The 19,983-nt window shown below is 38.3% G+C and overlaps 1 pseudogene; it reads left to right on the forward strand.

Moving 5' to 3' along the window:
• The first annotated feature begins 483 nt into the window (after positions 1 to 483).
• Positions 484 to 1,200, forward strand: LOC102861349 (annotated as a pseudogene).
• The last annotated feature ends 18,783 nt before the right edge of the window (positions 1,201 to 19,983 follow it).

The raw sequence follows: 19,983 nt of genomic DNA on the forward strand, positions 1-19,983 counted from the left end.
TCTGTTGGGTCGCCCTTCTTTGGAATCGAACAAATATAGATCTCTTCCAGTCAGTTGGCCAACTGGTTGTTTTCTGGATTTCTTGGCACAACTTGGTGAGCAAGTCCAGGGCAGAATCTGTTAGCTGAAATACCTCAGTTGGTATACCATCTATTCCTGGGGACTTGTTTTTTGCTATTTTCTTCAAAGCAGCTTGAACTTCTTCCTTCATCACCATAGGCTCTTGCTCATATGTTATTTCATTAAATTTTTCTGTGACTGCAAATTCCTTTCGATACAGTGACTCACTTTGAAATTATCTATTAAAAATGGTAGCGTGCCAAAAAAAAAGAGAGAGGGGAAAGAATTTTAAAAAAATTCAGGAGAAGAGCATTTAATATATTATGGACCGCCAAGAGGACAAACAAATCTATCCTTGAGAGGGTGAAGCCAGGTTACTCCTTAGAGGTAAGGATTTTGAAACTTTGTCTCACATGTTCTGGCATGTTGCTAGGAAGGACCAAGAAGGTGGTAAATTTCCTGTTCAAGAAAAGACCCAAAAACTTTGGCATCGGGCAGGACACCCAACCCAAAAGGGACCTTACCCACTTCATCAAATGGCCACGCTACATCTGGCTGCAGCAGTAGAGGGCAATCCTCTACAAACACTCAAGGTGCCATCCACCATTAACAAGTTCACCCAGGCCTTGGACCACCAGTCAGCTACTCAGCTGCTGAAACTGGCCCAGACGTACCCAGCAGAGATCAAGAAGGAGAAAAAGCAGAGGCTGCTGGCAAAGGAGACACCCCACCAAGAGACCCCCTGTCCTCCGTGCCAGAGTGAATACGATCACCACCCTGGTGGAGAACAAGAATGCCCAACTGGTGGTGATCGCACACGATGTGGACCCCATAGAGCTGGTGGTCTTCCTGCCTTTGTGTTGGAAGATGGGTATTCCCTATTGCATCATCAAGGGCAAGGCCAGGCTGGGTCGCCTCATCCACTAGAAGACCTGCATCACGGTTGCCTTCACGCAGGTGAACCCAGAAGATAAAGGCGCTCTGGCGAAGCTGGTAGAAGCCATCAGAGTCAATTACAATGACAGATATGATGAAATCCGCCGCCACTGGGGAGGCAACGTCCTGGGGCCCAAGTCAGTGGCCACCATCGCCAAGCTGGAGATGGCCAAGGCCAAAGAACTCGCCACCAGACTGGGCTGATGTACACACCGACTCTTCTGTACATAAGAATACACTCATTCCACTGTCAAAACAAAAAGCAAAAAAACCTCCGAAAAAGGACCATGTCACCCCATATGCAAAAATGCAGGTGATAAGAATTTTATGGATTTAATTGCTTCAGTGACTTAAAGAGATCATTAATGGTCTTGATTCTTTCTTTCTGCTCTGCCAAATATCAGTTAGAAACCTACATGCCAAATCTTCATAAAGTCATTAGTAAGAAAAATTACACAACGTATTTTTTAGGTAGATAAGGATGTAAGGTGCTGTGGAGTCATGAAAGGACTCCTTAAACAAAGAAGTAAAAGACAATGATATGATAAACACACAGGAAAAAGGCAAAATTCAGGATAGTGATTATGAAGGGTTAAGAGTGACTGGTAGGAGTATAAGATTGAGAAGAACACAGAGGTAAATAGAAGAAACATAAGTTATTAAAGTTGTTCTAGATCCTATGTTGGATGGAAGATGGAGGAGTATCATTACATTAGTACAAGGAAGGAAATAAGCCCATATTTTTTAAAAATAATGATTATAAAAGATGGATATGCATATACAGAGGATGGCAATATTTTTGAACCAAGGATTATGATTCATGTGCTGTTGTGGATAGGTGCCATCAAGTCAGCTATGAGTCATAGGGATACTATGAACAACAAATCTAAACTTTGGCCTATTCTGCCTCATCTTCTTCAACTCTAACATACTTGAGCACAATACTGCCATCACTGTGTCAGTCCAGCTCCCTAAGGGTCTTCCTCTCCTTTGCTGACCCTCTGCATTTCCAAGTATGATATCCCTTCCCAAGGAATAACTCTCATAACAACATTCTCAAAATATGTGAGATGAAAATTTGTCATCTCTGCCTCCAAGGAGCACTGTGGCTGCACTTTCTCCAAGAAATATCTGTTAACTTTTTTCTTTTTCTTTATAGGCAATGGGATATCCAATAATCTTCTCTAACACCACAACTCAAAGACAAGGATTTGTCCTCTGTCATCCTTATTCATTGCACAACTCTCAGATGCATAGCATAGCAAGTGATTCAAAAGACCATGGCTAGAATCAGTTAAAAATCTTATTCTTTAAGTTGACATCATGATTCTTAGTATTTTGGAGAGGTTCTTGACAACAGACTTTCTGAATGCAAAATGTCTTTGATTTCTTTACTGCTACCACCAAGGATGTTGATTGTGCATTCAACTAAGAAGAAATACTGAACAACTTCAATCTTTTCTCCATCTGTCATCTATTGGCCTTTTGGTGAGGATTTTTGCCTTCTTCATTTTGAGATGTAATTCATATTGCAAGCTATAATCTTTGATCTTCTGTAGAAAGCATTTAAAATCTTCACTTTCTGCATTAAGATTTTGTAATCTTCATATTGCAGGCTGTTGAGGAATCTTTCTCTGATCCTAAGGCCACATCTTTCTGCATATAGTTCAGCTTTTTGAGTGATTTGAACAAGTATGGAGAAAGTATACAGCCCTAACACACAACTTTTTTTATTTTAAACCACACAGTGTTCCTTTGCTCAGTTCGTACATCTTTTTGGTCTAGTTTTAAATATTGCATGAAGACAATTAAATGGGCTAGAATTCTTATTCTTCTCAGTAATATTCACAATGTGTTATGACCCACACAGTTAAATGCCTTTGCATATCAAAGCAATGTTCAGCATGCTCAGCAAGATTTGTTTAATATCAGCAATAATATCCTGGTTCTGTGGCTTTTTCTTAATCCACCTTGAACTTCTGGCAGGCAGTTTTCTGCAGCCAAAACAACGGGAAGATATACATAAGTAAAACAGATAAACAGAAGATTTCCAAGTGCAGCTTGAGAAGTCAATATGCTCAAAGAACTGAAGATGAAGAATAAAAAGGGAAGAATTTTCACAGCATTTCTCCAGCTGAGAGAACTGAAAACCAAATTCAAGTCTGGGCTTGTAATAATGAAAGACACTATCTGAATGATCCAGGAACATGAAAAGAATATGGAAGGAATATACAAAATCACTGTAAAAAGAATTGGTCAACACAGAAATATTTCAGGAAGTAGCATATGAACAAGAGCCATTGGTAATGAAGGGAGAAGTTTAAGAAGCATTGAATATACTAGTAAAAATAGGGCACCAGGAATTAGTGGGATATCAATTAACATGTTTCAACTAACAGATGCAGTCTTGGATATGCTGACCAGCCTGTATAAGGAAATTTGGAAAACAGCTACCTGGCCAATTGATTGGAAGAAATCGTTATTTGTTCCCATTCCCCCAAAAAGATGATCCAACAGAATTTGAAAATACAAAATATTACTTATCTAATATTGTATAGTTGCTGTTGTATGCTGTCTAGTCACCTGTGACTCATGGTACAGAAACTCTGAAGCCCATCCTGTCCTGAGCCAGTCTCATTGATTCCTACACACCTACCCATGTTGCTCCAGTTACTGTATAACCCATCTCATCTGGGGTATATTGTATAGTACAGAAGGAGTTTTAGGATTTGAGCTTTGAAGTTATTTTCTCTTGTGGCTATTGTTGTTAGATGCCGTCAAGTATGATTCACAGTGATCCTGTTACCACAGATCTGAACCTTGTGCCGACCTCACCATCTCTGACACATGTGAACTCATTGCTGAAGTGACTGTGTCCATCCAAAGATGGAGGGTCTTTCTCTCCTTTCTCCTCCCCCATCTTTCCAAGTATTTCTTCTCCAAGAAATGGCCTAGCAACATAACCAAAATATGTGAGATGACACTTCAACATAATTGCCTCCAAGGAACACTCTGCCTGAATCTTCTCCAAGACATATCTATTTGTTCTTTTGGCAGTTCCTGAGATATTCAGTACTCCTCTCCAACCTATAGCTTACCTACAGTTTAAAAAGATTGATTTTTCTTCTGTCATCCTTATGCATTGTCCAGCTCTCAGCAGACGCTCATTAAATTTACAGTTGGATGAATTATCAGCTACTTTACATATTAAAAAAATTCTTATAATGTGAGATAAGACTAGCTTAAAATTAGCCTAAAATATGAAGTTTTGATGAATAATAAATTTGACATTACATGACATCTACATATTATTACTCTGTCAAATTTTAATTTAGCTTTTACTAGATGGATCTTGGCAGAAAGCAGAGAGTACCAGAGGAATGTCTATCTGTGTTTCATTGACTATCTATGCAAAGGCTGTTGATTGTATGGATCACAACAAGCTGTGGCTGACTCTGAGAAAAATAGGAACCCTAGAAATTTGACTGTGTTTATGTGAAACCTATATTTGGACCAACAGGCAGTCGTGAGAACAGAGCAAGGGACACTGCATGCTTCAAAATTGGGAAGGGGGTCCACCAGGGATGTATTCTGTCTCCATGCCTTTTCTTTTCTTTTTGAAAGCTAAAGAAGCTTTTTAAGGGGGCTCCCAGGCGGGATTCCTTGGTCTGTAGAGAAAGAAACAGGCAGAGACCTAAACTAGGGAATACCACCTGTCTCCATACCTTTTCAATCTGTATGCAGATAAGATCATGCCAGATGTTGTGCTGTATGAGGAGGAATGTGGCATCAGAATTGGTGAAAGATTCAGCAACAACCTGTATTATGCAGATGACACAACCCTGCTTGCTAAAACTAAGGAGGATCTGACGCACTTGCTACAGAAGGTCAAGGACTGCAACCTTCAATACAGATTGAAGCTCAACATCAAGAAAACAAAGATTCTCATGACTGGGTCAATTGGCAGCATCAGTATGGATGGTGAAGAGATTGAGATAGTTAATAGTTTTAGTTTGCTTGGCACTAAAGTCAACACTCTTGGTAACAGCAGCCAGGAAATCTAGAGACGATTGCATTGGAAAAGTCTGAAGAGCAACGACATCAGGCTGGAGACTAAGGTGCACCTGAACCGGGCTATAGTCTTCGCAATTGCATACTATGCATCAGAGAATTGGACAGTTACTAGGGATTATAGAAAGAGAATTTATGTCTTTGAGCTGTGGTGCTGGAGAAGAGTGTTGAATATACCATGAACTGTTGGAGAACAAACAGTTTGTCCTGGAGAGGGTGAAGCTAGGCTGCTCCCAGGAGTTAAGGATTCCAAAGCTTAATCTGACATACTGTGGACATGTTGCAAGGAGAGACCAGTCCTTCGAGAGGGACATCATGTTTGGGATAGTGGAGGGATAGTACAGGAGAGGAAGTCTCTCGATGAGATGGATTGATTTAGTGTTTGGGGTAGTGGGAGCAGGTGTGTCGGAGACAATGAGGTTGGCACAGGATAGATCAAGGTTTAGAGCTCTTATACATAGAGTCACTCTGAGTTGCAAGCGACTCGACAGTACATAACAACCACAACAAATTAGATTTTATCATTTTTGCTTCATAATCTGGGACAAAGAATTATTCCTGGTTTTGAAAATATTTATAAGTCTCTAGGAGGCTCATAGCCTGGAGAATTCTGAGGATGGTGAATGATATGCCAAAGTTTCAGTCTTTTGTGCACAGGGTTACTATGAATTGGAGTCAACTTGATAACACTTGACAATAACAAACAACATTGTTGTTGTTGTTGTTGTTAAGTGCCGTTGAGTCACAGGCGACTCATAGCGACCCTATGAAGGAGAGTCCAAGATGTTTGGGTGCCTTTCATCCTCTCTCCAGGTTCATGGGGTTTCATCGTTTGGGTGCCTTTCATCCTCTCTCCAGGTTCATGGGGTTTCTGGAGGCAAGCTATTATGGAAGTGGATGCCACTCCTCCTTCCAAACTTGTTTTAATTGGGGAGCTCCACCTCACTCTCTGTCCGCATTGGTTAGCCAACCATTAACGCATTTGACACATCAGTGTCACAGAACAAACAACATAGCTACCCTTATATGACAATGCAAGTCTTTTTCATGAGAAAGTTCTCATTAATAAATGAATGAAAAGATGAGCAGTGGAATAAATAGAATTTATAAGACTTACTTTGCCATGGCTATTATTTCCATATCTAAATTCCCTTGTCAGGTTGACTTCTGTAACATGTGGAAATAAAAACAGGCTGGTATTAATGTTGAGAAGAAACTGGAGAGTATAGGTGGTCTTGCTACAAGGAAAGGAAACAAGTGGGCAAACAAATCTGAAACAACGTCTCATAGGTTATTGTGGTTACAGTTGTCATCAAATCGAGTACAACTAAGAGCACGCCTATGAACAATGGATCTAAACCTTTTCCTATTTTGCATTATCCTTCTCTTCTCTGACAAGGAGCCCATTGCTTTAGTCACTGTATCAATCTACCTTGTTGAGGGTCTTCCTCTCTTTCACTGACACCACTCTCCCTTTCCAACATGATGTCTTTTTCCAAATAATTGCTTCTGTTGCCTCACACTCAAAGTAAGTAAGACAAAATTTTTCTATCCTTGCCTCCAGGGAACAACCTGTTTGCACTTTCTCTAAGATATACTTCTTCATTCTATTGGCTGTTCATGGGATCTTCAGGACTCTTTTCCAACACCACAACTCAAAGACATCGATTCTTCTTTTGGTCAACTGTAGACGTTCTATGAACAAAGAAATGGAGCGTACCACAATGTCAGTTCCTTTGGAATCACAACTTAGAGACTATTGAAATATATAGAGGAATATAGACTATAAGAAGGGAGGTCTGATGCCTGGCTTAGTCTGTGCCTAATTATGCTGCAAAAGCAAAGGCCACACCTCTCTGGTGGTTCAAATCTAGCATTGACTATAGATAACATGAACTTTGATAGACAGAGGGAAAAAATTGTTAATTTTATCTTTTTTAAAAAATCTAACATTTAAGACCGAACTTGAGTTTCATATTTTAGTTGATGCTCTCTAGTGTGTCTAGAAGCCAGGATGCTTCTTTCTTGTGGCTCTTGCCCACTTAACCATAGCGTGTCGAGGTCACGCTTGCAGATGGAGAAAGACTTGCACAGTCAAAAGCAGATACATAAAACATGTCACTTGGAAGGCTTTTATGAACCAAGCCTGGAAGGGAGATATTTCTATTCCTGTTCTAATATTAGATAAACTCAGTTACATAGTACCTCAGTCACAAGTGAGCAAGCCATGCATAATCTAGCTATGTCTTGGGGGACAGGTTTTCTGAACACCAATAAATTTCTCCCAAAATAGTTCACAGAAGTAACAAGATTAGACTTAGTTGTTATTCACTGACTAGAAATAAATGCAAATTTGTGGATCATTTTAATGCTACTTATTGAGTTATTTTCCAATAGGCATTTTCTTGTTCTATTTGAAGACATATGTGTCTCTACTAGAAATATCCCCATAGCAAATTGCATGTACTGGATTTTAAGGACTCTGATGGCAAAGTAGTCAAAGAATTCAATTGCTGATCAAAATGTTGACAGTTCAAATTCACTAGTCACTGTTCAGAGAAAGATGTGATGGTACTCTGTTTCTTTAAAGTTTATGACCTTACAAACACTATGAAGCAGTTGTACTGTCCTAAACATTCAGGTGAGTCAGAATTGACTCAACAGCAGTGAGATTTTTTTTTTGACATGTAGATAGAGCTCATGAAGCCTAATGTCAAGAGACAAATATTCTCACCACTGAACCAATTGGCAGCACCATGATAGATGGAGAAGAGATTGAGGTTAACAATTTCAGGATGCTCGGCTCCACAATCAACACGCTTGGCACCAATCAGGAAATCAAAAGATGAATTGCACTGGGAAAATCTGCTGTTAGTAACCTCTCCAGAGTACTTAGAAGCAATGAAGTCCATCTAGAGTCTAAGGTGCACCTGATGCAGGCTGTGATCTTTGCAGTTGCCTGCTATGGATCAGAGAGCTGGACAATGACTAAGGATGACAAAAGAATTGATGCCTTTAGGGGAGCTCTGGTGGCCTAGTGGCAAGGAGCTGCAACTACAATCCCAGAGGCGTACGGTATGAATCCACCAGATGCTCTGCTGGGGAAGGAGGGGTAATCTCCTCCTGTACCAGTCAGATCTGATTTGACGGTACACTCACACAAAAATAATAAAGTAAAAAAAAAAATATTAAAAAAAAAAGAATTGATGCCTTTGAGCTGGGGTGCTGGAGAAGAGTCTTGAACATATCATAGACAGCCAAGAAAACAAATAGGTCTATTGTGGAGAGCGTGAAACCATCTTTCTCTTGAAGGCTAGGATTTTGAAGCTCTGTCTCACATACTTTGAGCATGTGGCCAGGAGGAATTGGTCCTTGGAGAAGGACATCATGCTTGGAAGAGTGGAGGGACACCACAGGAGAAGAAGATTCTCGACAATATGCATTGACACAGAACTGGGGAAATGGAGGTAGGTATGTCAGAATCAGTGAGACTGGCTCAGGACAGGACAGGCTTTGGTGCTGTTGTATGTAGTAGGGTCCCTATGATTTGCAGGTTACTTAATAACAACAACATGTTTGCAAGGCTGAAAGACTAATCTGTTATTTTGACTCCTTCTTCCCTGGTCCTTTGCAACAATTTATAGACTAATTGAACATATTTTCTTTTAACCACAGTTAGAGTGAAATGTACTATTTAAATAAGTGTAAACATAGAATAATTAGTCATCAATACAGAATAAGAAATAATCTAAGGGCCTTCTTCCTTTAACTCTCAAATTATGTATTTGAAGTTATCCCTCCATATTGTAGTGGTTGGCAGTTCTTAAAAATGAAAACAATGTTATAATGAAATGCAAAATAACAATCAGTACTGAGTAGTAAAGAGCTGACTTTTTAAAAAGACTACTAAATACTAAACACTTTCGTAGTTAATTTTGAAACTACTTTCAAAACCATTCTTTGCAGATGTTTTTAAAAAATGAAGAAAAAACAAATCCCAAAACCCATGATAAATGCTGTCAACAGATTCTCCAAACAGATTAGGCTTGTCTTCCTTGAAATTCGTAAAAACTTATTTATGAGAGAAATGAGCAATTTTGTTTGCTGCATCTTCTCTTTCTCATTACTCTAGAGTGCCACTAGCACTGTCTCTCCTTTCAGTTATTAAAGGATTGCGGCAAGAGAGTCGATAGGTTATATTACCAGAAGGAATGAATATTAGTTTCCAGAAGACATCAAGGTTCCATAGCTTGCCTTGAAATTACCAGTTCATCACGTGGCCCAATGGCAACAATTGAGGAAGGCAGGATGGAGCTATCCCATGCCACTAAAAGGCTTAGCATACTAATGGCCCTTTGACACTACTAGCCATTCAGAAATCAGACTTTGTCATGCTGAAGAATAAACCACTCACCCCCAACAGGAAGCACGAGGGAGGCAAACGTGACAGTAATTCCCTGTCAGATAAAACTGAGGTATTGTTTTGGATTCCATCATATATGAAAAGAATTATGCAGTCATAAATTTAAAATATTCTTTATCTGCTAGTTGCTCTGTGTTAGAGTATTTGAGACATTATTTTTTAACATTTTTAGAATCTAGTAGGTGTTTTAGAACAAATTGTAAAAAACAGAAGTATGGTTACCTGCTATATTTTAATTAAATTTGGTTTAAGGTTACACGTACTGCTGGGGGGATGCAAATAAATATGCAAGTGTGTTCTGTTTTTTATTAATTAGTACAAGACAGAAGGTAATATATGGAAATAAATAAAGCACAGTAGGGAATAAGTGTTTTAGCATTACTTTCTTTACATAGGTTTAAATGAACTTATCTTAACATGCAACAAAACACTAGAAACAATTCAATTAGAGGCAGCATAAAAAATTCATGGAAATATGTGGGGTTTGGGGAAAGGCTTGCACATTAACATACCAAAACTAATTTCAAGAGGATTTAATTGATTGATGCTTTGTCAAAGGAAGGCATGAGTTTGTAAATTACAAGTGGTGATCTACTCATTACCTTCTATTCTTTTGAAAATACTAGATGTCTCAGTGTTTTAACCATTTTAATAATTTTCCATCCAAACTACATCTAGGATATTTTATTTTACCCAGAGATCTTTGGTTTGTATTATTTTTGAAAGGGGAAAATATTTATTTCAGGGAGATTATCTCTCGTTCCATGAAAGAAGAAAAAAACAGATTCAAATCAGGGAGAGTTCATCAAAGCGACTTGTAATCCCTATTGTGTCTGCATATTCTCACCAGTTTGGAGAATGCAATAAATATCTCTTTGTATTAAACATTGGCAATTACCTTTTCAGGCTCCAACACTTAAATGGGATACAAAAATAAGATTTTCAGATACAATGATTTACTCTGCTGAGTGGCTTTTAAATAAGGCCAGTTAGTTGTAGTTCTTTTTTTTTTTTAAAAAAAAAAAAAAACCAAAACAAAACATCAACACCCAAACACATTTGCTACAAATGGATTAATGTAATTTGTAATCTTTATTTTCTAAAACTGCATTAATTTGGGGAAATAAAAATAAGATCACTTCTTTTGTGACTCAATACGTTTCCGTGAGTGCAAGAAATGAAAAACCACTAACGAAAATGAAAACTTTTAAAGTTTCCTTTGACAAGGAAAACATTCCTTAGAACACTCGTTTGCAAGGGCGCTACCCTTCAAAAACGAAGTCTTGTTTTAAAGGCTTTTGGGCAAAAGATGGGTTCACAACATAGTGGAGTTTCTTTTCCTTGACTGCTCTGTTACTTAACATTTAGAAAAAGATTACTTTTTTAATTGTAATTTTGTTGTCCTAGTGTTCTTGCCAACTTTCCACGTGGTTTTCATTTAATGCTCATCAGCTGTTGTCTTTATTGCTCCATGTCTTCCTTCCTCTTCTTGAAATATATTGGTCAATTATAATTATTTTTCCACACAAAATGTGTGACAAAATACACAGGTAGATTTTGAATTATCTACCTCCTTTATTAATTTTATTTTCTCTTTTTTTAGTGTGGTGGAAAAAAATCTTGGTTGAGAAGAACTACATTCTTTAAGGAATAACATTTGGAGGGCAGATGCAATTACACATTTTGTTGTCTTAGAAGAAGAGGACAAATCCACTTATTTTAAAATTAAATTCAATATTGTGAGTGATTTATGAATATTTGGGGTTTCTTTATTTGCTAATAAGCATATGTAAGCATTTTAAGTTTTATGAAAACTCTGTAGTAAAGATATAATATTAGCATAATGCCAATAGGAAATGCACAATGTCTTTTGAAAAAAAAATAATTAATTTCAGATTTTCTTTTTGATGTGCTTTAGCGAGTACTGAATGGCTGCATTTTAGTCACTATACCAGTACATATTCTACTTTCTAAATTGCTATTTTACCTTTAATTGAACAAGTGGGGTAAAAGAAGCATTTTCTTTCTCTTAAGAAACAAAAAGTTTAAATATTTCTGTCACATTCTCTTCACGTGTTTTCCTTTCCTATGCTGTGATTTCCATCAGGTGCCAAGATGCCTTGCGGCAAAGTTGGAATTTGTTTCACAAGAGGAACTGGTCTGAGGTAAGTGTTGCTGATTTGAACATTGTGCGATTAAGAATGGCACGATTTCCTAGCTGAGATGAATTCCCAGCCCCTCTTCCAGGCACTCAAAACCATAGGTAAAAACCCATCACGGCCCCTCCTCACAAAAAAATGATCAGATTTCTTGAATTATCGATATATTCCCAGCATCTGTGGAAACCCTCTGAACCTGGTGAGGGGATGAAAGACACCCAAGCAAGCATTGAGGACTCTCCTTCATAGGGTCGCTATGAGTCGCCTGAGACTTGATGGCACTTAACAACAACAACAACAACAACAACAACAACAACAACATACATTATTACAAGGCATACTATGGAATATAATGTAGCTTCTTATATAATCATGACTCTTAGATCAAACATAAGAGAAAATAAACTTCTACATTATGGACCCCCCCCCCATACCTCCCCATATTGACTCTTCTCTACAGTTAAGATGCCCAAACGTAAAAGTTTAACAAGTACTGATTAAAACCAGAAATTATCAATTCTCTCTCTATCTTATTCATTCTTCCTACCTACAAGCATTTTCCACTGTTACCAATGTTGATCTAATTAGGTACCATAGAGTTGTCAAGTAAACGCATAAGAACAGCAGATCTGAAACCTGTCCTTTCCTGTGCCATCCTCATCTAATGGATTTTCCTTATTCAAATTCTCCTTCCCAGAAAAGCCATCAAGGTTGCTTAATCTATTTTTTTTTCAAACTGTGTACTTTTTTTATTTTAAAATTAGTTTATTTGAAGTTAAAATTTATAAATCGTATTGGAAAAACTGACAGGTTTGAATTATGGACATTTGAATGAGAACAACAGGCTGAATTCAACTGAAATCCAAGTTAAGTGGTAAATGGTATTTCAAGGTTTTGCATTACTGCATCACAAGCAGGCAAGTAATAATGTTATTTCTTTGTGTACTTTTTCTTTTTTAAAAGATGAAAATCTTTAGTTTTCCTTCTTACAAAAATATTATTTCCTTATCAAAGCACTGTCAAGAGAAACAAAGGACCTAAAATCACTTCCGTTAAGTAGATTATATCTGTTAGATAGAAAAAGAGTGGAAAACAAGAAGGTAAGAAAGAGACTGGTCCCAAGAAACAAATAGGCCTTTCCTGCATGGTCTAAGAGGGATGGCACATGACCTGACTACTCTCGGGGAGAGAGTCAAAATGGTGTGCGGCCTGTTAAGGGCAGTTTTCTTGTAGAGGTTTTAGGAAGGACTAGGGAGGGAAGCAGGTGAGGCATCCACTTCCTAAACATGCCACGGAGCTGTGGTGGCCTAGTGGCAAGAAGCTGTTTAGCAATCTTGAAGGCCTGCGGTTCCTGGAGAAGGCGTGGCAATCTCCTCTTGTGCCAATCTCATCTGATTCACCAGCATGCAAGAAAGAAACACACACACACACACACACACACACACACACACACACACACACACACCCCTAAACGACATGCTTCTGGAAACTCTATGGACTTTGAAAAACGAAGATAGCTATAGAAAGGCTTCAGGCTTCAGGTCTTTTGTTCATAGTGTCACTACTATGAGTCTCCACTCAAGGACAATCAACAACAGCAAGGGAGTGCTAGTTTGGGTAGAGACTTGTCAGGATTCATTGTTTGGTCAGGTTTTGGTTTTTTGTTTGTTTGTCTTTAAAATTAATTTTAATGAAAGTTTACAGTGATTTAGAATTTCCAGTCATTCATTGTTGCACTTTTCTCCCTGACCAGCCCCTCCCCGCCAAATCACTTTTCTCCTTGATGAGAAAAAGAAAAACTCTTTCTTTGCTATGCAATCCCTCTCCCAAGCCCACTACAGTGGTCAGGTTTTTTTATCTGACTGCTATCAGGTTACTGGAGGAGTGATTACGTCTGGAGGTAACTGTCACATTATTCTTCCAATATCTATAGTAGATTAACTCAATTTTTAAATAAAATATAGATTGAAATGTAACTGTTTGATGGAGATATTATGTACACACTTATCAAATATAAATAGGAGCAATCTACATGTTGCTACTTGCTTTTTTAAAACAAAAAGTATATCACAGCCAAACAAATATGTATCTGTATCACCATTTTAATGAGTTGTCTGGTTTTTATCTCCTCTAGATAATTTGGTTAGCCATAGTTATGTACCATTCTTTTTCAACTGAAGCCTTTTCTGCTTTAATCCAAGAATGAGAATTCCAGTCCTTTAATCATTTTTCTACTGAGGAATGCAAGAAAGAGTCCTTGTAAATATCAGTGAGTTCATTTATCTACCGACCTACTTATCTAAACTATGTTGGAAATAACTACACATTTAATCTTGTTAAAAAGATTTATTTTAAAACCACAATCTCCATTTAAAATAGCTCTCTTCACAGGATAAAAGAGTCCACATTTCTTGACCAACACTATTAGATGATATTTGCAATGTTGTTGTTGTATGCCATCAAGTCGCCTGTGACTCATAGTGACCCTATCTACAACAGCCCTAAACCCTGCTCTGTCCTGTGCCAATTTCACTGTCTCACACCTGCCCCCATAACCCCAGTCACTGAATCAATCTACCTCATGGAGAGTCTTCCCCTCCTGCGCTGTCCCCCTACCCTCCCAAGCATGATGTCCTTCTCCAAGGACCTGTCCCTCCTTACAACATGTCCAAAGTATGTGAGATGAAGTCTCAGAATCCTTGCCTTCAAGGAGCAGCCTGGTAAACCTATATAAAGTCCTCATTTTACCATAACCTTTTTCCTTTGAAAGATGTCTTTCAGTACACTAAACATTGTCTTTTGGGTGAATACTCTTTACTGAATCTTAAGTTATGGACAGTTGCACAACTTCAACATGTCTTCCTTGGTTGTTTAGGATGAAAATAATGACATTCAGTGAATGCTCAGTGAATATTTGATTAATGAATGAAAATAAGCAACTTAATCCACAAGGGTCTGAACCAGTCAGAAAATAAAATAATCTTACATTACTGCTCATGTCACACACCGGAGCATCCTGAGAGGCATGGTGTCACTTGGAGTGGCACTTTGTACCTCTGCCCTTGAATGGTGCTGTTTGTAAGTTGAAGAGTTTTTGTCATTCTTTCTTTGTACTTTATCTTTCTAGGGAGAATGCCCCCCAAAATAAATTTTCTTTAAGGAAACCATACATATATTTTCTGCATTATCTTCTAAGATTAAAGGCATAGAGGATATTTGTGCATAATGGGAATGAAATTGACTACAAGTGTTTTAATCCTTAAAAGCCATCATTTCTTCTAAGACTTCCTGAGATAGGAATGGCAAAATATTTGTTCCATGGTGCTTTTAATGAGTAATGCATTAAATAGCTGAAGTTAATAGTAACTGAAAAAGCACATAGTAAATACATTCTCTGTAACTGTGTTTTAAAGTTAATTGGTGCCCTCAGGTTATATTTAACCATATGTGCTAACATTTCATAACAAAAAGGCATTTATCTTGGACTAAGTGATTTCTTAAATTGATGATGAGAGTTGAACATGTTACTCATAGCTGGCTTTTGGTCTTTGACACTTTTTTTTATTGGAGGGGGAATTTGAATTTTCACAATACATTTTACATTTGAGAGGATGTTTTGCTTAACAATCATTTTCTTACTGATATCCTGATCTTAAAAAACCAGACTTCGAAGAGAAACATTTTACAAATAGAATCACAGATAATTTTGTGCTATATATGGCTCAACTGAATATAAAATAAAAGGGACATTTACCCCTTTGTTTCATAAATAGTTTCTGAAAGAAAATTTATATAGATTTACATTTCTCCTCCAGTTACTTAGACTGTACGCATTGTCAAATATAATTGATAGATTTAAGAGCATTGAAGCCCAATGGAGATATTGGATTTCTCTTTCTAGAATACTTTTTCAAAATGACATTTAAATTTCTCTAGAGCATGGCATACTTTTCGATATTAAATAGTATGATTTCTTAAGGTTGTCTTTAAAGTCCTAACAGGGTGATCCTACTAGTTTCACTTATCCCTTTTTTTATTTTCCAAAGTACTGACACACAAATCTTGGTATATTTGGGGTTAAATCACAATTCCTAGAAGGTTGATTTCGAGAGTCTATACTTTGGACATGTTGCAAGGAGGGAGAGATCCTTGGAGAGGGACATCATGCTTGGGAGGGTAGAGGGATGGCGCAGGAGGGGAAGACCCTCTATGAGGTGGATTGATTCAGTAACTGGGGTAATCGGGATGGGGGTGTCAGAGACAGTGCGATTGGAACAGGACAGAGTAGAGTCTAGGGCTGCTGTACATAGGGTCACTATGAGCCGCAAGCAACTCAACGGCACATAACAACAACAACAACAACAACATTCTGTCCTAATTGAGTTCTAGAGACATAGCCAAGTAAGATTTTATATATTTTGGAAAATGATACTTACACCTTCTATGGCTAATAATTTATTTATTTTTTTCCTGTAAGTCAACCTCTAGCCTACATTTCATATGAATAAACTTAAAAATTAGCTTCGGGGGAACTCTGGTGGCCTAGTGGCAAGATGCTGCACTGCAATCCCAGAGGTATGCGGTTCAAATCCACCAGATGCTCTGCTGTAGAAGGAGGGGGCAATCTCCTCCTGTACCAGTCAGATCTGATTTGACGGTACACATAAAAATAATACAATAAAAATTTAAAAAAAATTAGCTTCAATGGCTATTAAAGTAATGCTGCATGATCATCATAAATACATGGAAACCCTCAAGACTGAGATAAAACCTGTTCAATTCATAGCAATCCTATTAGTAGAACTGCCCCATAAGGTTTCCAAGCCTGTAAAGCTTTATGGAAACACACTGCCACATCTTTCGTGAAACACAATTTTTTAAACTACTGACCTTTTGCTTAGCACCAGAACCCTTTCGTCCCTGTACAACCAGTGCTTCTTGTCAAAACCATCGTAATGTCACTGAGCAGTTTCTGACTCAGAGTAGCCTTTTAATGGGTTTCCAAGGCTCCAACTCACAGTGGGCAGTCACTACCCATCTTTCTCCTGAGGAGTAGCATATGGATTCGAACCACTTTAGCAGGATAGTCTTTGAGGTAGTAATGCAACTCACTGCAGACTCTATCACTGGAGCTCTACATGGAAACCGTGTTGTTGTTGTTATGTGCCATTGAATTGCCTGTTACTCATGGTGACCTTATGTACAACAGCTCTGAAACTTGCCCTGTCCTGAGCCAGTCTTACTCTCTATGATACAGCTACTCGGATTATCCGAGTAACTGTGTCAGTACATCTCATCTGAGGTCTTCCACCCCTGCGTAGTCCCTTCACCTTTCCAAGTGTGATGTCCTTTTTACAAGGACTGGTCCCACCTGACAACATGCACAAAGTAAGTGAGACAGAGCTTCAAAATCCTTGCCTCCAAGGAGCAGCTTGGTTTTACCCTCTCCAAGACAGAACTGCTTGTTTTCTTGGCAGTCCATTGTTGTTATGTGCTGTCAAGTTGCTTGTGATTCATAGTGACCCTATGTATAACAGCCCTAAACTCTACTCTGGCCTGTGCCAGTTGCACTGTCTCTGATACACCCATCCTGATTACCCCAGTCACTGAATGAATCCACCTCATAGAGGGCCTTCCCCTCCTGTGCTGTACCTCCACCCTACCAAGCATGAAGTCCCTCTCCAAGGACTAGTCTCTCCTTACAACATGTCCAAAGTATGTTAGATGTAGGCTCAGAATCCTTGCCTCCATGGAGATGCCCGGTTTAACCCTTTCCAGGATAAATCTGTTTGTTTTCCTAACAGTCCATGTTACCCTTAATACTCTTCTCCAGCACCACAGCTCAAAGGCATCAATTCTCCTTCTGTCCTCCTTAGTCACTGTCCAACTCTCTGATGCATAACAAGTGATTGCAAAGACCATGTCCCATATCAGACGCACCTTAGTCTCCAGAGAGACACCATTGCTCTTCAGTACCTTGGAGAGGTCCCTAACAGCAGACTTTCCCATGGCAATATGTCTTTTAGTTTCTTGGCTATTGGTGCCAAGAGTGTTGACTGTGGAGCCAAGCAAACTAAAGTTGTGAACAATCTCAATGTCTTCACCATCCATCCTGATGATGCCAATTGGTCCAGTGGTGAGAATTTTTGTCTTCTTGACATTGAGCCTCAATCCATATTAGAGGCTGCAGTCTTTGACCCTCTGCAGCAAGCATTTAAGGTCCTCCTCAGTTTCAGCCAGCAGGGTTGGTTGTGTCATCTGCATATCACAGATTGTTGGTAGATCTTCCACCAATCTTGACCCCACATTTCTCCTCATAGAGCTCAGCCTCCCAGATAATCTGCTCTGCATACAGGTTGAAAAGGTATGGAGACAGGACAAGTCCTTGGCGTACGCCCTTCCCAATTTTGAACCATGTGGTGTTTTCTTGCTCTGTTCTGATGACTTCCTCTTGGTCCAAGTATAGCTTTATTGCTGAGATGAGGTGGACTGGAATTGGGCATTTTGAGTCGGGTGATTATATGATATATTACTCTGGAGATGAAAAGGTGAGGAAAATTGGATTTGCTTTCATTGTTAAGAAAGTAATTTCTAAATCCATCTTGAGTCTACGGCCATACCACCCTGAACGCGCCCGATCTCGTCTAAATCCATCTTGAAGTACAATATTGTGAGTGACAGGATAATATCCATATGCATACAAGGAAGGCCAGTGAATACCACTATCATTCAGATGTATGCACCAACAACCAGAGCCAAGGAAGAGGAGATAGAAGATTTTTACCAACTTTTACAGTCGGAGATCAATTGAACATGTAATCACGATGCATTGATAATAATGGGTGACTGGAATGCAAAAGTTGGGAACAGAGAAGAAGAATCAGTAGATGGAAATCATGGACTTGGTGACAGAAATGAAGCTGGAGAGAGAATGATTGAACTTTGCACAATGATTTATCCATTGCAAATACATTTTTAAGAGACATAAATGCATGTTATATACATGGCAGTCCATAGTATGTTCAATATTCATCTCTAGCACCACAACTCAAAGACGTCTATTCTTCTTCTGTCATCCTTATTTATTGTCCAGCTTTCTGATACATAGCAAATAATTACAAAAACCATGGCCTGAATCAGGCACATCTTAGTCTGTAGACTGGTATCATTGCTCTTTAGCACTTTGGAGAAACCTCTATCAGCAAATTTCCTTAATGCAATTCATAGGCAAGAATTAATAAGAATCTTCTATTGAGGTTGTTAATACTTAGAGCTTGCTTTGCTCTACAATCAACATTCTTGGTGCCAGAATTCAGGAAAGCAAAAAGGGAATTGCACGGGAAAATCTGCTGTCAGGGACCTCTCCAAAATACTGAGATGCAATGATGTCAGTCTAGAGACTAAGGTGCATCTGATCCAGGCCATGGTCTTTGCAATTAATTGCTATGCATCAGAAAGCTGGACAATGACTAAAGATGACAGAAGAATAATTATTGCCTTTGACTTGTGATGCTGGAGAGGAGTCTTAAACATACCATGGACAACCAAGAAAAGAAAAAGGTCTGTCTTGCTAGGAGAGAGTGAAACCAAATTTCTCCTTGGAGCCTAGGCTCTGCTCTCTTGAAGAGAAGCTTGTACTTTTGAACCATTTGCCTTTAGGTTGACAGCACAACATTCTACCCACTAGACCACCAGAGAGTTTTAATTTTTTTTAAATAAAAAAATTTGCATGTATTAATATGCAATTTTTCTTTTTAAACTCTTTATTGATATTGTATACATCCTCACAAGTCATTGGAGTATGGTGGGGATTGTGAGGATGGTGCAGGAGAAGGTCAGGAATTTATCTATGTTCTTATGGTCATAATGAGTCATAGTTTAAGGCACTTAACAACAATAACTAAGTCATGGAATTCATTGAAAAAATGGTTTTAATACATACACTCTAATTTACTTAATCTTTCTCATACTTATAAGTAATTTAACAGCCTCTAATATTTTATTGTATAATAAAAAGAATATTATGTAAAAATGTAGTTGTGTTCAAATGTATTTTCCTAAGATGTAGTCCTAGAGGTAAAATTACTAGACAATGGTGTGAATATTTTTAATGGTTCTTATTCATACTGACACATTGTTTTGAAAGGACTTTGGCCAATTTATAGCCTCATCTGTGTGTGTGTTTATGTGTATGTCTATTCCCATGCATCCATGCCTGCATTTTGTCTCTCTTGCTTGCATTGAATACTATTTCTTTTGAAAGCCTTATTAATTTGATAAATGGAACTCTGGTAGTGTACTCTGTAGTGAGTTGTGCTGATAAACCAAAGATGT

Source organism: Elephantulus edwardii, unplaced genomic scaffold (genome assembly GCF_000299155.1).
Source record: "Elephantulus edwardii isolate Elephantulus edwardi_28Jun2011 unplaced genomic scaffold, EleEdw1.0 scaffold00079, whole genome shotgun sequence".
NCBI lineage: Eukaryota > Metazoa > Chordata > Mammalia > Macroscelidea > Macroscelididae > Elephantulus > Elephantulus edwardii.